General features: G+C 39.8%; 1 protein-coding gene across 1 annotated transcript in view; it reads right to left on the minus strand.

Annotated features, from left to right (window-relative positions):
- galnt9 (polypeptide N-acetylgalactosaminyltransferase 9) overlaps positions 1-20,479 on the minus strand; it is an 85,343-nt gene that overhangs the window by 13,255 nt on the left and 51,609 nt on the right. The gene's annotated exons all lie outside the window — the stretch shown is intronic.

The raw sequence follows: 20,479 nt of genomic DNA on the forward strand, positions 1-20,479 counted from the left end.
AATAATGAGTCAATCAATCAATTGCAGATTTCCACAAGAATTTCTTTACCGAGCTCTTTTTAAATACAAACAAATATAAAGGAAATGCTGGAAGTTGCTTCATTTCCACTTCATGGGTGCAGTGGAAATTAAAGTCTTCCACAGCCATCGTTTACTAGATTCTGATAAGTCAGATTGTGATCACTTTAAACTCAGCATCACAAAACAAACATGTTTTTTTTGACTGAAAATCATCCCTCCCCAGGTCCAAATATGATATCTTCAGGGGCAACGTCTTCATCATATTTTGGCTATTTAGAAATGTCAGTGCAGAGTCAGAGCACAGTGAGCATCAGGATTTGGGAGTGGGTTATGCTGCAGATATGGTTTAGGAAGTTTCTCTGGACATACTGAGACTTCTTTAATGAAAATGTGGGAGAGCATCAAGTTGTACACAGAGTCAGTTCACTTAAGGAGAAACACACTTGGATATCAGGTAGAAGGACGATTCTGATTTATTACAATTCAGTTCTTATTTTCAATGTTTTTGCCATTATTCTTGTCGAAAAAAACCAAACAATACACTCTATTCACTGCATTGAACTTTTAACAATATGAAATCTTGCATTGAATAATAGTCAAATGAATAAACTTTTCATTTTAACCACTTATCACTGCCGCTGAAGACCAGTAGTTTAAGGAGAAAAAAACACATTTTGATATCTTGCCACTATTGAGAGCACATTTAAAAACTGCCATAGATCAAGGTCAAACAAGCGTAAACATTAAATGTGTATTAACAGTAGCATCATGTTCATAACTGAACTTGCTGTAACAAATCATAGCTTTATGATGCAGCATAGTGCTTAGAATTTATATAAAGATATTTGTATGGACACACACAAATCTGCTGCTACATATTCCAGCTCAGAAAAGAGGCAAAATAAAAAGGTACAAGACACGCTCCCTCAGTACAGAAAGGGCAGCAGAGTGCAGCATGCCCAATGACCACGACAAAAAATGAATTTTTCACATTTTATTTTCTCATCAACTTTTCCTTTTAGCTACATATTCTTTGCTTAACATGGCACATGTGCTTGATGCTGCAATTAGGTGTCAATGTCTATTTTTTTCTGCCGAAGCAAGTGAAAGAGTGCGTGATAAATTGCTCTGTGCGCCTATGACCCATAGATACACAAGTCCTCAGAGAGTTACCTATGACAACCAGAAACCCCTGATACTATGCTGTACGGCATAAGGGATGATATAAAGCCAGGCAGTAAATATGTGTCATTTTGAAAAGCATCCATCACAGCAGAAAGTATTGATTGACTGTTGGCTGAGAGATGCTGTCACAGTCAACCGACATACCCAAGGTAAGAAAAACAGTGGCAGGCAGTCACATGGTAGTAAAACAGTCATTTCTCATAGTGCAGCAAAAGATTTCAATTTTAAAACTCTCTGCAAAATACTGTGAAACATCCTCCATTGATATACAGTCTGCACCTCTATGTCATGCTGGGAGAAAGTGGTCCAGCAGTTAGACACTAGTGCAACGCCATCAGAACGCCACAGCATATGGTAACGTCCTTCCAGACGTACAAACTGCAGAGGCTCCACCACCCACAGTCTCTTAATGATGATGGCCACAATGCGTAACAGATGTTCTGAGCCATTAACTTCTCTCTGAACCCAAAACGGTACCCCCTGCATGGTGTTAAAGGAGAAGGCTGCTGCAGGACTATTTTCTCAATTAAGTCCTGAGTAAGGGTGAAGCCTGTTTCAAGCTGACCGTGCTGTCATGGAAGTAAACACAGCTTCTAGAAGCATGCACGGAGTAGTTTATTCAAACTCCCGAGTTTACAGCAGTGTCACTGAAGTTATAGCAACAAACACTGACGTCAGGTATGGGCCTTCTCATTCTCCTCTTCTGTGCAGTTGTGTGAATGGTATGTTAAACCAACATAGAACATGACGCCAACATGTAAATGCTCTGAAGATGATTAAAATGTATTTTGAGAATGTGGTTTAGTTATTAAGAAATGAATATGAATTCCCAGTTAAGACTCAGCTTTTCAGTTTCGTGGGATGAGAGAAAATCTTAAGTAATAGGAAGGTGTGCATAAAAATAGCAAACAATATTTAAGTCTTTAGAAATTAAGGAGTACTTCAGCCTCATCAGGTTAATCGGGATCTACTAATGAAAGCATAAGACTGGCCATATTCTTTATTTTCTCAATGCTGTCTGACTTCCTAACTCTGTCAGTGGCTTTCAGTCCCAAAATTTATTGAGGACGTGACTTTAAAAACAGTTCAGGAATATATTCAAAGAGAAAAAAAATTAAAACAGCTAAAAAAGTTCCTAACAGAGCAGGACGGTGTAGTTTTTAGCAAAGGTTAGTCAGACAGGAGTAAATAGTGTGTCTGTCGGGGACTGTTATAGCCGTGGATTAATAGGCATTTGGTGCTCTAGTGAGTATTTCCAGCAGCAGAACGGTGTATGTGGGATTGCCTAAAAATAAACTGCAGCGCCCACGCTGATCGTAACGAAAGGAACATGTCACCCGGGGAAACCAGTGTTACTCACTGATGTGGTTTTAATTGTTTTAACGGCACTCTATAGCACAGAGGATTAAGATACATTAGGTTTCACGTGCACAGACAACACTTCTCAGAAGAATCAATGGTGGTTTTGAGATTTGTTGACAGTAGGAATAAAATTGACTATCATTCATCTTTCAAGTCTGTTTTCAAGCAACTTTTCATTATTTACTATACAGAATCACTTATCTGGTAATTAATAGTTTGTTCCTTACTTGTTCCATGGTAACTACCCAGTATTTTCTGTATCTTATTATAAAGTGTTATCTAATAACTAGGACACGATTGTTACACAATAATATTAGAAACATCATTTGGCTTTAATTCAGTTTTGTAACCTACAGTGTTCAGGCAAGCAGAGCCTTTGTTAAGATAGCAGGAGGCCAAATGAAATCACCAGAGTAAGCTGTATCAACTTGTGCTCCTGTGGGCTGGCACGACGTTTGAACCAGTAAGCCTTGAGCCATATGGCCAAGTGTACAGTGTTCATGGAAATGAGACACTATCAAACATTTACACAAGTCCCATTTATCATCATTTACATGTTCCTGTAATGCTCAGGGGTGTATGAAAGCTTGCGTTTAATTGGACATTAATAAAGGCATTTAAGGCATCTGTCCTCTGTTTTTCTCTTTTACCCTGAAACCCTTTAATGTCTCAGTTGTGTCAGTGGTGGAGTAGTTTGCCAAGGTCTGACCTGAACTGAAACACCTCCATTGAATGCCTGACCCCTCATCTTCACTGCTGATGACCCGCAGTGACCCTGGCCTAAAAAATCCATTAGTACTTTAGAGTAGGCTTTACCTGCTTTGCTGCTGCCCATGTCAAGTACTGCTTTTTCACAATAGCCTTCATGGTTGCTGCATTTGTGTGGGTGTAAGTGCAATACCAATTTAAGGGTAAGTCTCTAGTTCTTGCAGATTCCACCCATCACCTTTTGTAACATAGTAAGCTCCTTGTAATGCCGTCTTTCTTTGGTTTCTTTATCCAGGTTTCCGGTTTAAAATCAATAGTGTGTGTGTGTGTGTGTGTGTGTGTGTGTGTGTGTGTGTGTGTGTGTGTGTGTGTGTGTAAATATCTATGTGTGTTAAGTGCTTGTGGATATGTGCACTGAGTAGCCTACTCATGGATAATTGAAAATGTGTATATGTGTAATTGCAGTTAGCAGTTTGCCCGGCACTAAAAGCAAATTGAAGATCAATATTTCTCAACCACCATTTCCAGAAGGTCAGAAACCTAATAGCTAACTAAGCTTGTGAAACAGGCTGTAGTTTCTGTGCATTAACTTAGGCTTCATGTGGTGCGGCTAACAGAAGCAACACAAGTTTTTGTGTCAGTAATAAGGAAAAGAAATTATTTCTAGTGTGTATTGTTAAAAACACAAAATGAGGCTGAAGTTTGATCAAGTGTTGATTTCTTTTTTTCTCCATATGGTAGCAGCAATGCTCAGACTCCACTGCACATTGTTTTCACTGTACCAGCTAGACAGCTGACAATACTAATGGGTGATGTGGCTGTAATCATCTCAATAAGCATAATTTGTTTTAATTATATATCACAACATGGTTTGCTATAAATTGCAAGCTAAGTAAACTGCAGGAAACTATTAAACAAAGTTCCATTGCTATATTATCTATCAGTTTTGGCTGCTGCTCTGAGATCCAAATACATTAGGGCAGAAAAAGACTATTCCAACAGTGTTACAGCACTGAACAAAGATAAAATGGCTGATTTAATTGAGCTCCTGTAGCTCCTACATTCTACGCTCTGTTTACCTCTGGGTAAGACTGTAAAGCAGTGTACTTTGTTAGTCAATATCCCTCAGTATAATTAGTGTGACGGATTTTGTGTGTTTCGAATGTGCACGAATGCCTGAAGGTCACAATAACATGGGAAACACTACAAAAACGTCACATCAGAAGAAGTGGAAGCCATATTGCTGCTACAGCTCAGAGGACCTCATGTATAGACAGCTTGAACCTCAGATGTCACATCTAAGATGACAAGTACAGAGTCAGGAGTAGTGGTGCCTCTCTGTGTTGCCAGTGTTTTATATTCTGTCTAGATTGTGAAAGACACAAAGAATAACATCAGTACAATGTATTGTTTGCCTTTGTTGAAATGTGGATGTGGAGATAAGCATGGTGACGGGATGAGCACCTTGTAAAAAGTCATTTCCATCTTCCTTCAACAAGAGGTTCCTTCACCAACCAGTGACACTCTTTTAGATTTGAAGGTTATAAACATTTACACAGCTTCTTGATCCAGGTATTTTATCTATAAGGAAAGAAAAACCAACTTCCTTGCAGACGATGATGCATTTTTTCCCTTGTTAGAGCCTCTGTGTCAGGACCCCTGCTCAGCCAAGAAATGATGCATGAATGTACAGCAGAACGAATGTATTTTAGCCCTTTCCTCAACTGTTCCTACACATAAGCACACTTACGCACTGCACTACACCACAGATCAGCTGTTTGAGTCATAAAGAGCTGTTTGACACCTAAAATAAATGTTATCCACTGTCCTCATCCATAGCAGTACATTGCTCAGCTTCTGTGCCAGTACACCTGCCTGCTTCTCCAAACTGGGAGCTCGCTGACCCAGACCTACTGCAGGTAATACAATGACTGTGGATAAGTACCTCATACAAACCCACATCAAATAACCCAGACTATTAATTTAGGATTCAGCTTCATTTCAACAGGGATCATCTGATCATCTTATGATCTTAAAGTCTGATTTTCAGCTGCCCTTCAGCTCTGGGTGCAGGCCTCAGGACCTTGCATGCCTTGGAGTGGCTTTCTATGCAAATAGTGTATATTTGTATGTAGTTTGTTGTTTTGGGGTTGCTGCTCATTCCGTACACACTTCAATGGACTGCGCTATCCATCCACAATGTGTTTTATAGTTTCCCTGCACGTGCAGAATGTGTAACGAAGCAGAGAGACTGTTTCAATGCAACAGAGAACATGTGGTTACATTGTCACCTTTATTCTCTGAGTTAAGAGACTGATCTGCTGATGTGAAAAGCTAATCACAAACCACTAACTATACAACAGGGAGGGAGACGGGGGAGGCTGGGGATAATTTCTTCCTTAATTTAACAGCAAACAACCTGTTACAAAAACATCTGCAGGGAGTCAGCTCTGTCTTTGAGGATCATCGATGCTGATGTGACTTTTTTCAACATGTGAGAGAATCACTGATCTGATGATTTGGAGGAGAAACAGGTGTTGCTCAGCAGACTGCCAGCTCAAGTGGTGATTGTGTTACATACAAGGATTGCTCAAGACTCTGTCCTGCAGTCTGCATCTTCATAACCAGGGCTTCAGCCAAGGCATTAGCAAAACAAACCAAACCAAATGTCACTTTTTGTTTTCCATTGAGACAAACATGATAACAATGCTTGTGCTCTTGGGCTCACACTGGAAAATGTATTGTCATGCTGAATGCACCTCTGCTAATGACAAGGTCTCACTTTATGCTGTCTTATTGCAAATCACTGAAGTATAAGTGAAAACATTTACACTAATTAAACTAATCGGTTCCATATCATGCCAAATGATTACTACTACTGAAAAAATTACTTCATTATTTTGACAAATTAGCCTTCAATAAAAGCCTCCACAGACACAGAAAATAAATGTTTGGCTTCATGTATGAATTGAAAATTCATCTTTAAAAATGTTTAAGTAAATAAAGAAATAAAAAAAATCTGTGAAATACACCTGTAAACAAACCAAGCACAAAAGATACAGAGCTTCAAAAAGGGGTGACATGCTGAAGTTACAGGTTACTGGCCCTTTAAATATCAGAGTATTATGGAAATATAATAAAATTGAAATACCAAATAAGATTTATCTTCTACCTCAAATGACATCCCACACACAGGTATTCAGGACTGCATTTTTGGAAAGTCCATTTGGCACTGACCCTTCATAAAATTGCAGCCTGCGTCATTAAGAGGAAGCACTTAACACAGAGCACTTTGATGTAGTGGTAATGTAATTGCTAATTTAATTTAATTGTCTCTGTACATGCAGTTAGTTAATTGCAGCTGGACCATTTGCGTGATAAGCTCCACGGGGCTACAGAAAACATCAGCCATAAAAAGCATAAAAGCTATTAACAGCAGTAAACAGATTTCCATCAACGGCATTACACAATACAATCAATAAATGGGAAAATGCAGCATGTGGAGGCTTAAAACTGGTATTTAGATGGGCTTAAGATATGAGATCTTCACGAGTGACATGACAAAAATATATTCACAGGTTGGTGAACTCAAAACACTAAAAACATTTACTCCATCATGGGCCATGAAAACGCACTACAGAAAACCCTGCATAATATTTAAAAACGAAAAATCAGGCAACGTGTCAAGATTAGCATTACTTTCTCAAATTCAAAGTTGAATCCAGTGTTCCTTGTCACTGACAACATCTAAACCACTCCCTGTTGCTCACTGACTCTTCAGACTAACATATCATGGGTTGGCAAAACTTGGGTTGGCTTCTGCATGGCTGGACACCCAGAGAAGGAAATGGAAGAGTGATTGGACATGTGTAAATGATCATGGTCAAGTTCTCTAAGTGAAACTACTTTTACCTTTTGAAAATACTGATGCTGTGAGGAATTCTGAGCCTTTGACCAGACACATCAATTGACCCCTCGTGCATCAGTGTGCACACAAAAAGTGACAGAAATATGTTGATGTGTAAAGAATGAAAACAAAGAATTTGAGAGACCTTGGATACTCTCTCACCTCCAAACAGCTGGCCAATCACCACATGAAGTGAATGTCAGATTGTTGGTTTCAGAAAGTAATTGAAATTGTTGGATGCCGTCACTTCTCCAATTCTGACATCAGAAAGTTGTGGAGGAAGAGGAGGAGGAGGAGGAGGACGAGGATTCAGACGCTGTTTGAACTTCCAAAAAGCACTTCTGTTGAAGTATACTGGCATCTTTATGCCTCTTGTAAGTAGCAACTCATTTTCAACCCCATCAGTGCAACCTTTACTGAAACTGGGTGATTACTACCAATTAGGCTTTTTCTCCATCAGTGGTCAAAATGGAAAATAGGGCAGAGGAGAAGGAGCCAGTGAGCCACTAAAAACCCAGATGAGATGATGAAAGGGTGTGCTGAGGTCATGCAGACTTCACATTATGCCTCATCCTGCCACAACAGCTGACAAATCTGTCTGGAAAATTATCCTGGAGCAACAAACAGAAGCCCCAGGTTTGCATATAGGAATAGCCTGAGGTCAACCAGAGTCCATCTAGAGTTGTGTAAACTATTCTGTGTGAATGACTGAAACAGCTTGGCCAAAAAACAGACTGATGTGGGTATCTCATTTTGAACATAACTGAAAGAAAGATTGCCTGGCGGACTGACTGACTCAAGGGGGGGTGTATCGATCACAGCATTCAGCTACACAAACATACAAAACTGTGTTCTGATGTTTCTGTTTCTTCTTCTGCCATGATATTTTTCACCTTGATAGAAACAAACAAGTCTCTATGTTGCTTTTAGTGTTCTATATTTGCATATATTTTTGTTTAGAGACTAATAGCAAGTTCAAAACTGTCATGTTTTGTTGTGCTCTTGTCATTATGAGCATTTTTACAATTATATCACTTTTTATCAGGATACCATTATGTCTTGTTCATGTGCACGCAGCCATATACAGTATGTGACATCTGCCACCCTGCTCTAAAAATCAATGCTTTAGCTAATGGCTTCTTCCTATGGACAATCACACACATCAGATTATTGACATTTTGGAGTCATGGTGCTGGAGACATATGAGACATAAATGCTAGTATCTTTGATTTATCTATAGAAGTACAGTTTTGCATGATTTCATTTATTTTTAGATCTGGCACCATTGATAGGTCAGCTCTCCTACTCTCATTACTGTCCTTATTACTATCCTTATTCAAGTTACAGAGGCCAATGACTCTTGCTATTAAAAAAAAAGCTAAAAAAAAAAATATATCAAATTGAACTGAACTTTAATTCTGGCCAAAACTTTGAGAACTATTAACAATGTAACAAAAGAACAAGGGCATTATTTTAGGTGTCGGAAAGTGACATGTTGTAGCCTCTCTGGTTCACTGGTTGGCATTAACTGACTGCCAATCAACCTGCTTGCCTGAAATTTCTTCACAGAACATCATAAAAATGCAGTACACTTCTCCCATCATTTGTTCATATGGAGCATAATATAATTACTGCTGTGTGATTACCGCACTGTTGGTGGAACATTGGGAATTAACTTCATATAACTCATCTCTTTACTTTCAAACAGCTACTTTTATTTAGTATTCCTTCCAGCTTGTGTGGTGACTTGTGATTAGGGAAACTTTAGGTAGCTCATTTCAGTCTGTTTCTGTCTATTGAAAAAAACATTATAAATTATTTAACTATAAGGGTATAAACCTAAGTATCTATTCGTTTTTATTTTGTAAATATTCAAAAAACAAGCTGAGTTTACAGACAAGTGACATTTCAAAACCAAAACAGATCATCATCCTGCATGTGTTACAGCTGCATTCAGAACTGACTGTGAACATGTTTTAAATCCAGCAGTTATCAGTCCTGGTGCTTGAGCACCAGAGCCAAGCAGGTTTTTTTCCTACAAGCTACTAAACAGCATTCAGCAGGTGTTGATCAGACCCTGATAGACTGACTGAGCTGTGAGAACCACTGCATTATGAATACCAACAAATAACGCCTTGAAATTATGTATACATGCACTTATTTCATATGACTGAAATATTTCAATTTTGGTAAGCTCATAAAAAGATTAGGCATCAGAATTATAACTACACGTCCATAGGCTGAACGTGCTGTGGAACTGAAAGGAAACAGATATTGCTAGCTGGCCAGTGTCCCTTCATTACATTCCCTTACAGTATGTGCCGTCTCCACCAATGACAGATGATAAAACATTAAAACTCTAAACAAGAACACTATGTGTACTCTGAAGCCACGTTTTGACCAAAAAGTACCTGGTACTTCTCTTCAGGAACTAAAAGGTTCCTGTTGCCCATTGTTGCCTGCATTTCCACCGCAGCCTAAAGTGCCGGGAAGATTATGCAAAATTATTACTTGACATTACATTATTCACAACACTTTGAGGACATAACATGAACGAAAATACCGGACAATTTGCGTCCCATCTTCATTCAATACAGGACGCAGCTTTTTATTTTCAATATAGGAGGATCCCGTATTATACGTGACAGATGGCAACCCTAGTGACTCCGGTTGTTGTGGTCCTTTATTTTCTGAAGTCCTGTTTCAGTTTTTTTTTTTTACCTTCTCCCGGGCCTGTTTCGCAGTGTAGGAAATGTGTTTGCCTGCTAGCTCGCTCCCTGCGGCCTTTTAATCATCACGGGTGAAATAAAATGCAGCGAGGACTCAACCAGTCAGAAATGTTCAGCACAGCAGACCACACCCCCTAAAGTTCCTGAACCCTTGAAAAGTACTACCCCCCGACCAGGTACCCTTTTTGGGGGTTGATCAATTACCCCGGAACTAAATTTACACCCTGGTTCCTGTGGTGGAAACGCATAGTTCCTCAAAAGGTTCCTGGGGAAAGTTCCTGTGGTGGAAATGCGGCTTGAGTGAAGTCAAGTTGATTCACATGCACACCTGTGTCACAGGACTTCACGCTGAAATGTTCAGTTAACTTGGAAGACAGCCATGAACAAACTCGCTGTATCCACTTGAGATAATGAGTTGTGTGAGCTCGGTTGCGTCTGGGGAATTGTACACGTCCCTGTTTTTAATTGAAATGCTCTTCACTCTGCAATCTCTATACCCATGGGATGCCTTTTTGCAGTATAATATCCAAAAGTCTCACCCGTTTCAAAGAAATGCCAGGAAATGCTGATTAAGGGGCGCAGGCTAATCAGACTACATGCTTATGTCTCATCCTTTTTTTAAGGTTATAGAGAGAGAAACATTAAAACATCACAACGAATATCAAATGGTCTGAGTTCCCTGTGATGTGCTGAACCATCTCGTGCTGACAAAACTGTTATGAGAAACAAAGAAGGCAGCATATATTAAAACAAGCAGGGAGCTTCCCTTTTTCCTTATTTAGAGTCAACTCTGGTGTCACTATCTATGCAATGTTTATTCACACCAACATTAATTTCCAGATCTGAAAGCTGTGAATATCACATGGTAGCAAGTCATTTTTCAAAGCTCCTGGGTGAGTGAGAAGAATATCAACAGAGAAATACAGAGCCAACATTATAATGTGAAGGACGAAATCTCTCACACTACACACTTTTACTCTTGTGACATCAATCCATTTCTAACAGTAATTTAGGTGCCATTTGTTTTATCTAATGAATTACAACTTGTCATGTGATGAAGCAAGATGTTTCCGTTGGTATTTGAAGGGTTACATGTGCAGTAAATAATTTATGACTTATCAACCCAGCATCAGCAAAGGAGGAAATGCAACACTGACAGGCTTCTGGCACAGCTTACAGTGTCCTGTAAGTCAAGCAAAAACAAGCCGGTTAATTGGAAGAGACAAACAAAATAAGATCTAGAGTTTTTAACTACTATTCCAGATCATAATGTGCATCATTTTTTCTTTGAGCAATGTGTGTTGGAGGAGTGGTGGAAATCTGAGCATCTAGCACAGTACACCCTAAGTCACTGAGTCATTGTGTGTTTGGTGACACAGAGCCCGATCCCGAACTTTTATTTAACGCACATTTGACTGATGTGCTGCAGCTTGAATGAGCTTGTAATAGCCTTCACCTGCATTTTTAACAGGGGAAACAGCAAGTCCCACTCCGTCCAAAGGTGATATATCCACCTTCCAACACCTCTAGATTCAACCGATTTACATAAAACCCCGTTTTTACACTGGGAAAAAAACAATAAGTTAAGTGAATTAATAAGCTGTAGAGAAGGGTTTTTTGGCTGTCTTCCCCTGTTCCCAGTTTTTATGCTAAGCTAAGCTAAACATCTGCTGGCAATAGCTTCATATTTACAGCACAGACATGACAGTGGTGTCACTCTTCTCATCCAACTCTATAAGCAAGAAAGTGAATAAGGATATTTCCCAAGATGTCAAACTATCTCTTTAAGATCTGTGTTTTTCCATGGTCTCTTGGTGTAAACATTTCCCTGTTGATGACTTTCTGTGGACATCTGCATTTGAAAACATGTTCCCCGGTTGGTTGATATCTCACACTGAACAGAAACATTGCCATGCTTGCCTTCCCTCCCTCCCTCCCTCCCTCCCTCCCTCCCTCTCAAGTCTTGTGTGATGATGAGTGATTCAAAGCGCTGGACTGAAGGCCCCCTCCTCCATTGAGAGGCTGCATCTGAGCCACTCCCCATGGCCCATCACTTCATTTCATGCCTTCTTTTCCTGCATCTCCTCCTCACACATCCATAAAATGGAGGATGTTGATGGAGAGACCGATAGATGGAGAGGCCCTTTAAAGTGTGCTTGTTAAAAGCTGATTCCATCCAGACGCTGCCCTTCGTCTTTGATATGCTTGCCGATTTGCTGGTGAGGCCAAATCAGTGCGTGCTAGCATTCTTCAAATACTTGGGCCTTGTCAGATCATTTCAAGTTTTCAGCAGGAGTCAGAGGCAATTACGTGCACAGATTAACTAATGCTCAGATAATGGATGGGATGAGCCAATCTGTGCTTGTAAAGCATCATTGTATCTCCTGGTGATGACATTGTCCACAGAGGGAGCTTTTGATGCCTCTCCATAAAAGTCAATTGTCTTCAATAGCAAAAGGATGTGGAACGTACAATTCATCTGAAATGTTCTTAATTACCTTGTCAAAATGTGCTCAAATTAAGGTGGGAGTATCTGCAGTCACTCATGAAAGAGGTTTTTTAATGAAGTTTATGATTCACATGGATAATAGGCAAGCTGACAAGGTCTGTCTAATTACTTATCCCTCTGGCCCTGAACACCAAAGCAGCAAATCTCGGAGGTAAACCGATGCTCCGAAAGTCATGTCATCCTTCCAAAGCCATTTCAGGCAGAGAAGTGTGCCATGTGTCATTGTTAAACGGTATGTATAAAGTATGCTTACCAAACACACAATCTCTTGAGGTGTAAATTACAGATATAGCCTGGATGAGCAGGGTCTGAAGTAACAACAAGGCAATATAAGTCTTGAATAATATATGCATAGAGCACGCCGATGCATAAATGCAAACCATGAACATGTTTTATAATGTCAGCTGATTGAATGCAAACCCTACAGTTAATTCCACAACAACACAAAGAATATGCAGAGCTGCTCCTCTTCGCCATATGTCAGAAGTAAGTCCTTCAATGGCTGCAGCAATTCCTCCGAAACAATACCTGATCTGAGTCTTGCACACGGAACTTCTATAGCTGCAGCTATTCTCGCGCATCTCTCCTCTCCGAGACGGATGCAGGCTGGAATATACAGTAATGAACCATGGAGTAAGTAAACCTGAGTCCATAAAAGCCCTAACGGATTGATTCAGCCGCTAAATAATGCAAGCATTGAAAAAGACAAATGCCCAATCAATATCCAATGCTATTGTTGCCTTTACACAGCCTCTATTGATGGAGAGCAGATGGTTCCTCCCATGTTTTAGTTTGACATGTTGTGAGAGGGTCAATCAGTCATTTATCAGGGATGGGTTGAGCAAACAGAGCAGCCTCCTACCTAAGGAGAGGCTAACAACAACCACAGTTTAGGCAAAAGTAACTAAGACTGAAACCAAACAAGCTTCGGACCAAGTCAGGACCAAGACTACCAAGACTTGCCTCTCCCAAGACCAAGTGACAAGTATTTACCCAGCAGCCTTTAAATTGCATTTCCTTCTGTTGAGATGATAGAAAAAGACACGTTTAGTGATGAAATTTCCAGAGTGGTTACATATGCAGAAGGCAATGAACGATACTGTATTGTGCTTTTGTTTGGTGCTGTACATGGTGCCTGGTCCATAGGCTGCTACAGCTTTCCTTATTATGGCATTTATCCAATAACTCTCCACGTTAATCTGTTTCCATTTGTTATAGTGTAATATCAGAGGTCCTCAGAGGCCTAAGATTTGTCCTCATCTTCGGAATGACTCTTTTTGTTGGAAAGGACTCACATATGGGAAGCAGCCACTGTCATTTGCTGCTTGATGGACATGGGCACGCTGGTGATTTTAAAGCTGCCAAAATGGCTGGTGTCCACAGATGGCTGGGGCTCGATGCGGCCTCATAACGACATTCCTGCCCTTTTCAAGGTGACTGCTTTCACTGTGGAGGGCTGCAGGCAGGAGGAGGTGTCCAAGGCGAGCACTACAGAGGTTCGGCCTTGTGATGTGATTGGTTGTATGTCTGAAATACTTAAGATATAATCTGAGGTATGTTCTGAATGTCCCTGTACGTTGAATACATTAGACCATCCCTCGGCCCCAAAAACACACAAACCCACATCCATTACCCAGGAGATAATTCTTGGTGTGATATGTTATGAATGGACAGAGAGGGCTGCTGTTCCCAAAGGAACTGAGCTTATCGGTAACTAACTCGCTCTGGGCTTATCGAAGCGGGACATGATAACTCATTGTAGCCTGCAGATGACATTAACATACTGTATACTCTGTTCACAAAGTTCACAAAGTTGCCAGCAACCTGATGAATCTAACAACGTTGTGTTCACCATTTGTGAATAAACAGACGGTATGAAGATTATTTTAGAGGTGCTGAAGGCACCAAAGTGTAGCAAGATGAACCTTATATAATCTCTTTTTTTCTAGGTTTAAAAACAATGTTTATTCTAGGATGAGTGTGGCTTTGCGTACCCCTGCTATTTAATATGAGTCTATCAAAGTCACTGTCATAACCCACGGATCAGCCCAAACAAACAAAACACAACCTTGAATGAAAGTTAATGTTTCCCAAAATTACACACTGTGTTTTAGAGAGTGCACTTGTTTTCAGCTTTCTTTAAACATGTTATGTTCAGCTCTATTGCAATAGCATTCCCGTATGAGTATCAGAAATATTCAAAAAAAATATTCAGGCTACAGAACAGTCTCCTCTCTCATCAGTGAAATACACTGTATAGAACGGATACGATGATGATGATAAAATGTATTGTAATCGTATATTTAACAAGCCGACACATCTGGAGTGTGGCAGTTCCCTTTCAATCCATTTGTATCTACAAATCCAGATGGCTTGTGGGGTTAATCAACTGTGCTGTGTCCAGGTTTCATATTTGTATCAGTGGGGCAGATGTTCCCAAAAATAAACTAAAAGCAACATCTGACTTTCTCTACCAACTGCTTTGAAGCAGCACCTGTTATTTTGCCGCCTGAAATAATGCTTACCGACTCATCTTCAGTTCAGTTTGTTTTTTTTGTTTTTTTTCATGAAGCAAAGTTACCATCTGGAAAAAATGGAAGCACTGTGATATGAGAGTAGTGGGTGGCACTAGATTCAGCATACTGTAAGGCTCCTGGTAATTGATGCATCCTAGTCAACAGATAATTCATCTTCAGCTATCACTGGATTACTTTGATACTGAAGAAAGGTTCTGGAGTTACAAGAAGCATCTTCTTTTCTCTGTGATTGATTTATTTGCAATAGACATCTGAAATAATGACATCCTCGGAAAGTGTAAGTCAAACTGAATCTAAAAAACGTGTACCATGTCTGAGTGTTCAGATTGGACACAAATTGTGGCTCTAAGGACATTTACAGTACCTTAACTGACTCTGAAGAGTTATGTGTCACAGCCACTGCAGCTCCAGTCTTTGACTGTGTTGGTCAATAACTACAACAGCTACAATAACTAACTTCCTGTTTTTTTTCAGAACACCTGTATGCACCTGTCCCTTTTACCTCGCACAGTCTTCACCTCACGTCACCCCCTATGCCCCTTCTGCCACCCTCCCCTAGGAAGGCACCTTTGACAGTTTGAAAACCTAATCAGGGTTCCCATTTCCAGGACTTTTCCAGGACATTTTCAGATCATCATCATATGACAGACAGGAATCACGCCATACACCAATATGTTATTTGTTATCCTATCTGTGGAAGTCTGATTTAAAATAAGTGCAGTCTATATTTCGCTATACTTATCTACTCTTAATTAATTATGAAATTATGACAAATTGATCTGACTTTAATATCATCTTTATTTATCATTATCATCATCATCATTAACTTATAACCTGACTTACCTGACCCTGACTTACTTTACAGCTAAATGTATGTCATTTTATGACATGAAATATCTGTTTTACCTGAGCACACGCAGCATTGGGTTTGAAGTGACGTTCACAAAGATGCAAGCAAAGTCAAAAGTGCCATTAGCAAGTATTTATCCGGTGTCTGATTAACATGTAGTTGGGCTCCCATTCACTGTATTGTCCCCAGCTTCTCATTTATTATTCCAACTCTCAGTAATGGCCTAAACACATTTGAAACCTTTGCGCCTAGCCAGTTGAATCACAAACCTTAAACCTTTAGCTACAGGCAAAACAAGCTAAAAAGCAGCTGAACCAAACATGCTAACCCATTATTCAACAGTTTTAACCTAGTTGGGAAGAACACGTTAATCTCTAAAAATAATCAAAACCACCACAATTAGCAGTCAATCGCGACTTACGTACATTTGAAGGATAATGTAACTTACATTTTTCAGAGTTTCGGCCACTGAAGTTGTAAATCATCCAATCTGCAGCATATGATGGGATGTCAGGGTGCGTTCACAGCATTACCAAAGAAAACTGATAGCAGCCTATTCAAAATACTGGCCTACCATTAGAATGCCAACATGATCCTGAACATAACTTTGCCTGAAAACAGGAGAACGTTGATATAATTTTCCAGGACATTTTACTTTTTCTCTCATTTTCTATGTGTTTTCCATGACTGGAATACTGGTAAACTGTTTTCCAGGTTTCCAGGTTTTCCAGGATACGTGGGAACCCTGCTAATGGCCACTGTACTCTTACAATTAATTTGTGAATTATATACAGTGGTACATTTTCGGTTATTTAATCAAAAAAGTGGATGAAAATTAAAATCGAAACCCAAAGTAATAGTGAACTGTTGTACTGTAAGCTGTCATCACACTGTATTAACTCCACTTGGGATGCAAAGGGGACCCAGGGAAGTGTAATTATGTCCCACTCCTGTCTAGCTGCTGGTACTGCTAGAGTTTAATTAGCTCCATTCTCCTCACTACAGAGAGATTATGACCAGATGCCTCGAGGCCCAGCCCAGGTGGTTATTGAGACGAGACTTCAAAGAAAAAAAACATAGAATAATTTTTTGGTTCATTACTTTTGAAAGGAGTTCCTGGTGAGTTTAATAAATGTCACTGAGACAAGCCGGCCACCACGTGAGTGCACTCTTGAATTTCTTGGACTGATGGATTGGACTGTTATGACAATGAGACAGATTTCATAAAGCAGCTTCATTTTCTGATGGCAAAGTGAGCACATGGGCATATTGTGTGGGTAAACCCATGTAGACTCAGATTAGCCTTTTTCTGGCAGAACAGAGGTTCCCATCATGTTTTGGCGGACAGAAAAGTGTATTAATCGAATCAGTGCACGTCACAGAAAGTTGTGCCAAACTGAAGTATGTTAAATTAGGATTAAAGGGAAAAGGCAGGAATGAATACTGTGATTATCAACTGGAGGTTATAAGGGTTTCTTTGGCAAACATGCTGAGGACTTTATTAAAAATCAGTTGCTGCAGTGTGGCAAATATATATATATATTTTTTTTTTTTTCCTTTCCGAGTACTGTATGTACCAGGTCTGCAATGATACTCAGAGTGCTCTCAGGAAATAGCCACAGCCTCCCACTCTGAGCCTCACACTGACAAAAGCTCTCAAAGCCACCTCCCACCTCAGAATGGAAACATTACAACCGTAAACAGTGTCACAAACTCACCAGAGTGCTGTGTGACACAGTTCAGCCTGCTCTAAGCAGTGCGGGTGGTGACTGACTGATACACGTTTTCCCCCCGGGGCCTCACCACAGCTGAGACCACTCAGTGCTGCAAACCTGCCTGCAGATATTGGCAAGACTCCCTGCTGCAATTTGGTTGATAGTCAGACTACATATAGAGCGTGTCAGAATTAATAATTGTTTTGCATACTGATCTGAATATTTTAATCTTGTCCAATTAATTTCTTACTCCTGCTACTGTCATGATGCAACATACAAATGAATTGGTAGAGTTTTGTTCACTTACTGGAAAAGTAATCCACATGTAGAATCAACACAATTATCATATTGAGTGAAGTAAAACATTATTTAATATCTATGTTTTACCGTTGTTTTACCGTCATATTTTACACTTTTCCAGTGCTTTACTTGAAGTGGTGATCCATAAGAATATAAATTTGTGGTTTTAAGCACCAAAAATCATCTCATTGTAGTTTCAATCTCCTCTCTCAGGCTTCTCTCAAGAGCTTTCGTAACAACAGGTCGGTGAACCAATCAGAGGAGAGCCTCTGAGCCCATCTTGTGTTTTCTGAGTGATCTAATAAAAATATAGCAAATTTCAGGTAAACACTCAGAGAAACCAAATCCTGGAAGGCTGGAGGTGGTTGTGGGTGGGCTGGGCTTTGGACATGGCTGAGAGCAGTGACTGTTTCGTTGTGACATCACAAAGCTACAGCGGTCCTGACTGTTTGTTTTAAGGCAGTTTCTGAATGTGATCTGTGTGCATTTCTCTGTGGACTGAGCGCTTTCATACTTCATACAATATTGGACCTTTAATATTTTGAAAGAATAATGTTTGAATGTCTTAGTCTTTTGCACATTCTGTCAATTTAAATTTGGAATAATATTTTGGAGTATTTACAGTTCTTTTGAACATGGGATAACCTTTTTCAGAGAGAGAGAGTTTTATAATGGTCTAAATGTTGTATCAGAGGTTTGGGAAATTGATTACTTATTTAGAGGTCTAGAAATTTAGAGGATATTAAATATAATAATAGTATAAACAATAGCCACTGGCAACTTCTGCATGAATATAATTGTATCATTTAAAAATAGAGTCAGTCAAACCCCAGCAGATAATGTTTACTCACCAATGCACATTGTGAAACTCAGCTGATTGTCATTCCACGGATTTAGAATAATTAAAATATGTTCTGTATATAAAGAAAGGCCTCACTCCACATCAAGCTTCAGTGGATCCAGCAGGAGCAACAGCTGACCCCTGATAGATTCGACGTAGTGTTATATTTGCGGACAGAGACATCACAGCATAATACTCGTGCCCGCAGGAACTTTGAAATGAAAGCCAGTGTCCTGGTCTCCTGAGATGCTGTATCAGCAAGGACTCAGAAGAGCAGGAGGGGTGGGAGACACATTACAAGATAAACTCATATTGACACTTCTGGCAGAATTCATCATTTCTCTCCCGAACCACTTTTTCTCCGTTTGCAAACGGAGAAAAAGTGGTGAGCAGGATTTTCTTGTTCAGATATTTAGAATCATTTACAAACGTGAAGATGTCAATGTACTATGTTACTAGCAGATGTTGCAAAATAACTGTAAGAATACATCCAGTTGGTTATATTTTATTTTGCAGTGATTTTTAAGATTGCACTCTATTCAGATGTCAAAGGAAGAATCCATGTGCCATGCTTTTTTTCCTTCTCTCTCTCTTCTAATACAATATGTTGTTTTCTATTGTTATTCTCCTTTTTCTTTGGGTGTATTGGTATGAATCCCTTCGACCTTATATAATAAAGAAATAGATTCAGTCTTCAAAAAAAAAAAAAAAAAAAAACGATCTAAAAAAATCCATGTGTCATAATACGCCTGTAGGTGATGTATTTACCCTTCAGTACATCTTGCTGGGAGTCTCTTTTACATATTCATCGTCTTCGTGTCTACAGTTGTTTCCCCTCTCTGTTCATTTCTTTTCATTTAAAGGTCTGACCCTGTAAATTATTTCACACCTGAACAAACAGAAAACTGCAGTGAGATCTATGATTTATTTTCCCTTGCCTTGGTTTTATTTTGTGCTCTTCCTCTTGGAAACAACACCACACGCAGTGCTGTGTACCGTATAATCAGCCCCGCACATCCTAGCCTCCTTTCTGCTTATAAAAGAGGCCAGCTCTTTGAGTCCTGGCAGCCTTTTTACCCTGAGAAAGCTATAGAAACCACAACTCTCAGTAAATTATAAATACACCATAACCTTTCTGTCTGAGCCCAGCCTTTCATCAGCCCCCTGTAGTCAGATGGTACAGGGCAGGCTCAGCTATTGTGAGCTGCCCTGGCTAATTGTTAAACATGTTCTTGTCAATCAAGCCTATCCCAAATGGCAACTCCTCAGCCAGCACTACAATGAGCTGCCTGAGCCGCCAGCCTTAGAGGAGTAATTGCCGTCCATTCGCCAGAAGCCATCTCCATTCCATTAGCGGCTGTGCAATATGAATGGTTGAAGCTGGTTGTTGACTGCAGACCTATTCAAGCTTGTACATGTGCTGAATGGCCTTGTTTTCTGTGGCATGTGTTTCATTTCCACATAGACAGGCCAAACAGGGGGAGAGGTAATTGCATTTGTGACAGCATTGTGTTCCCAGACAGAGAGGCAGATTCTCTTCACTTCATGAGTCAGAAAGATACAGTAAATATTCACAAGAGACAGAGTCAATGAGGAGCATGTATGAGTGAGAACCAAAAGAAGTTCACTGTTACGCTATATCACACAGTTCAATAGAGTTGTTCTAACTTTATTTAGCTGCTGTAGCTGAATTGATCTCCCCCCACGAAGCTTGTCTAACTCAGTTGCATGGTTTGTTAGGTGCATATAAGCAGCTGTACTGAATAAGAAAACACCGTATAACCTTTTGGGGGGGGGCACATAATATATAATGCT

Source organism: Seriola dumerili, unplaced genomic scaffold, assembly GCF_002260705.1.
Source record: "Seriola dumerili isolate Sdu_G_001 unplaced genomic scaffold, Sdu_1.0 BDQW01000017.1, whole genome shotgun sequence".
Taxonomy (NCBI): Eukaryota; Metazoa; Chordata; class Actinopteri; order Carangiformes; family Carangidae; genus Seriola; species Seriola dumerili.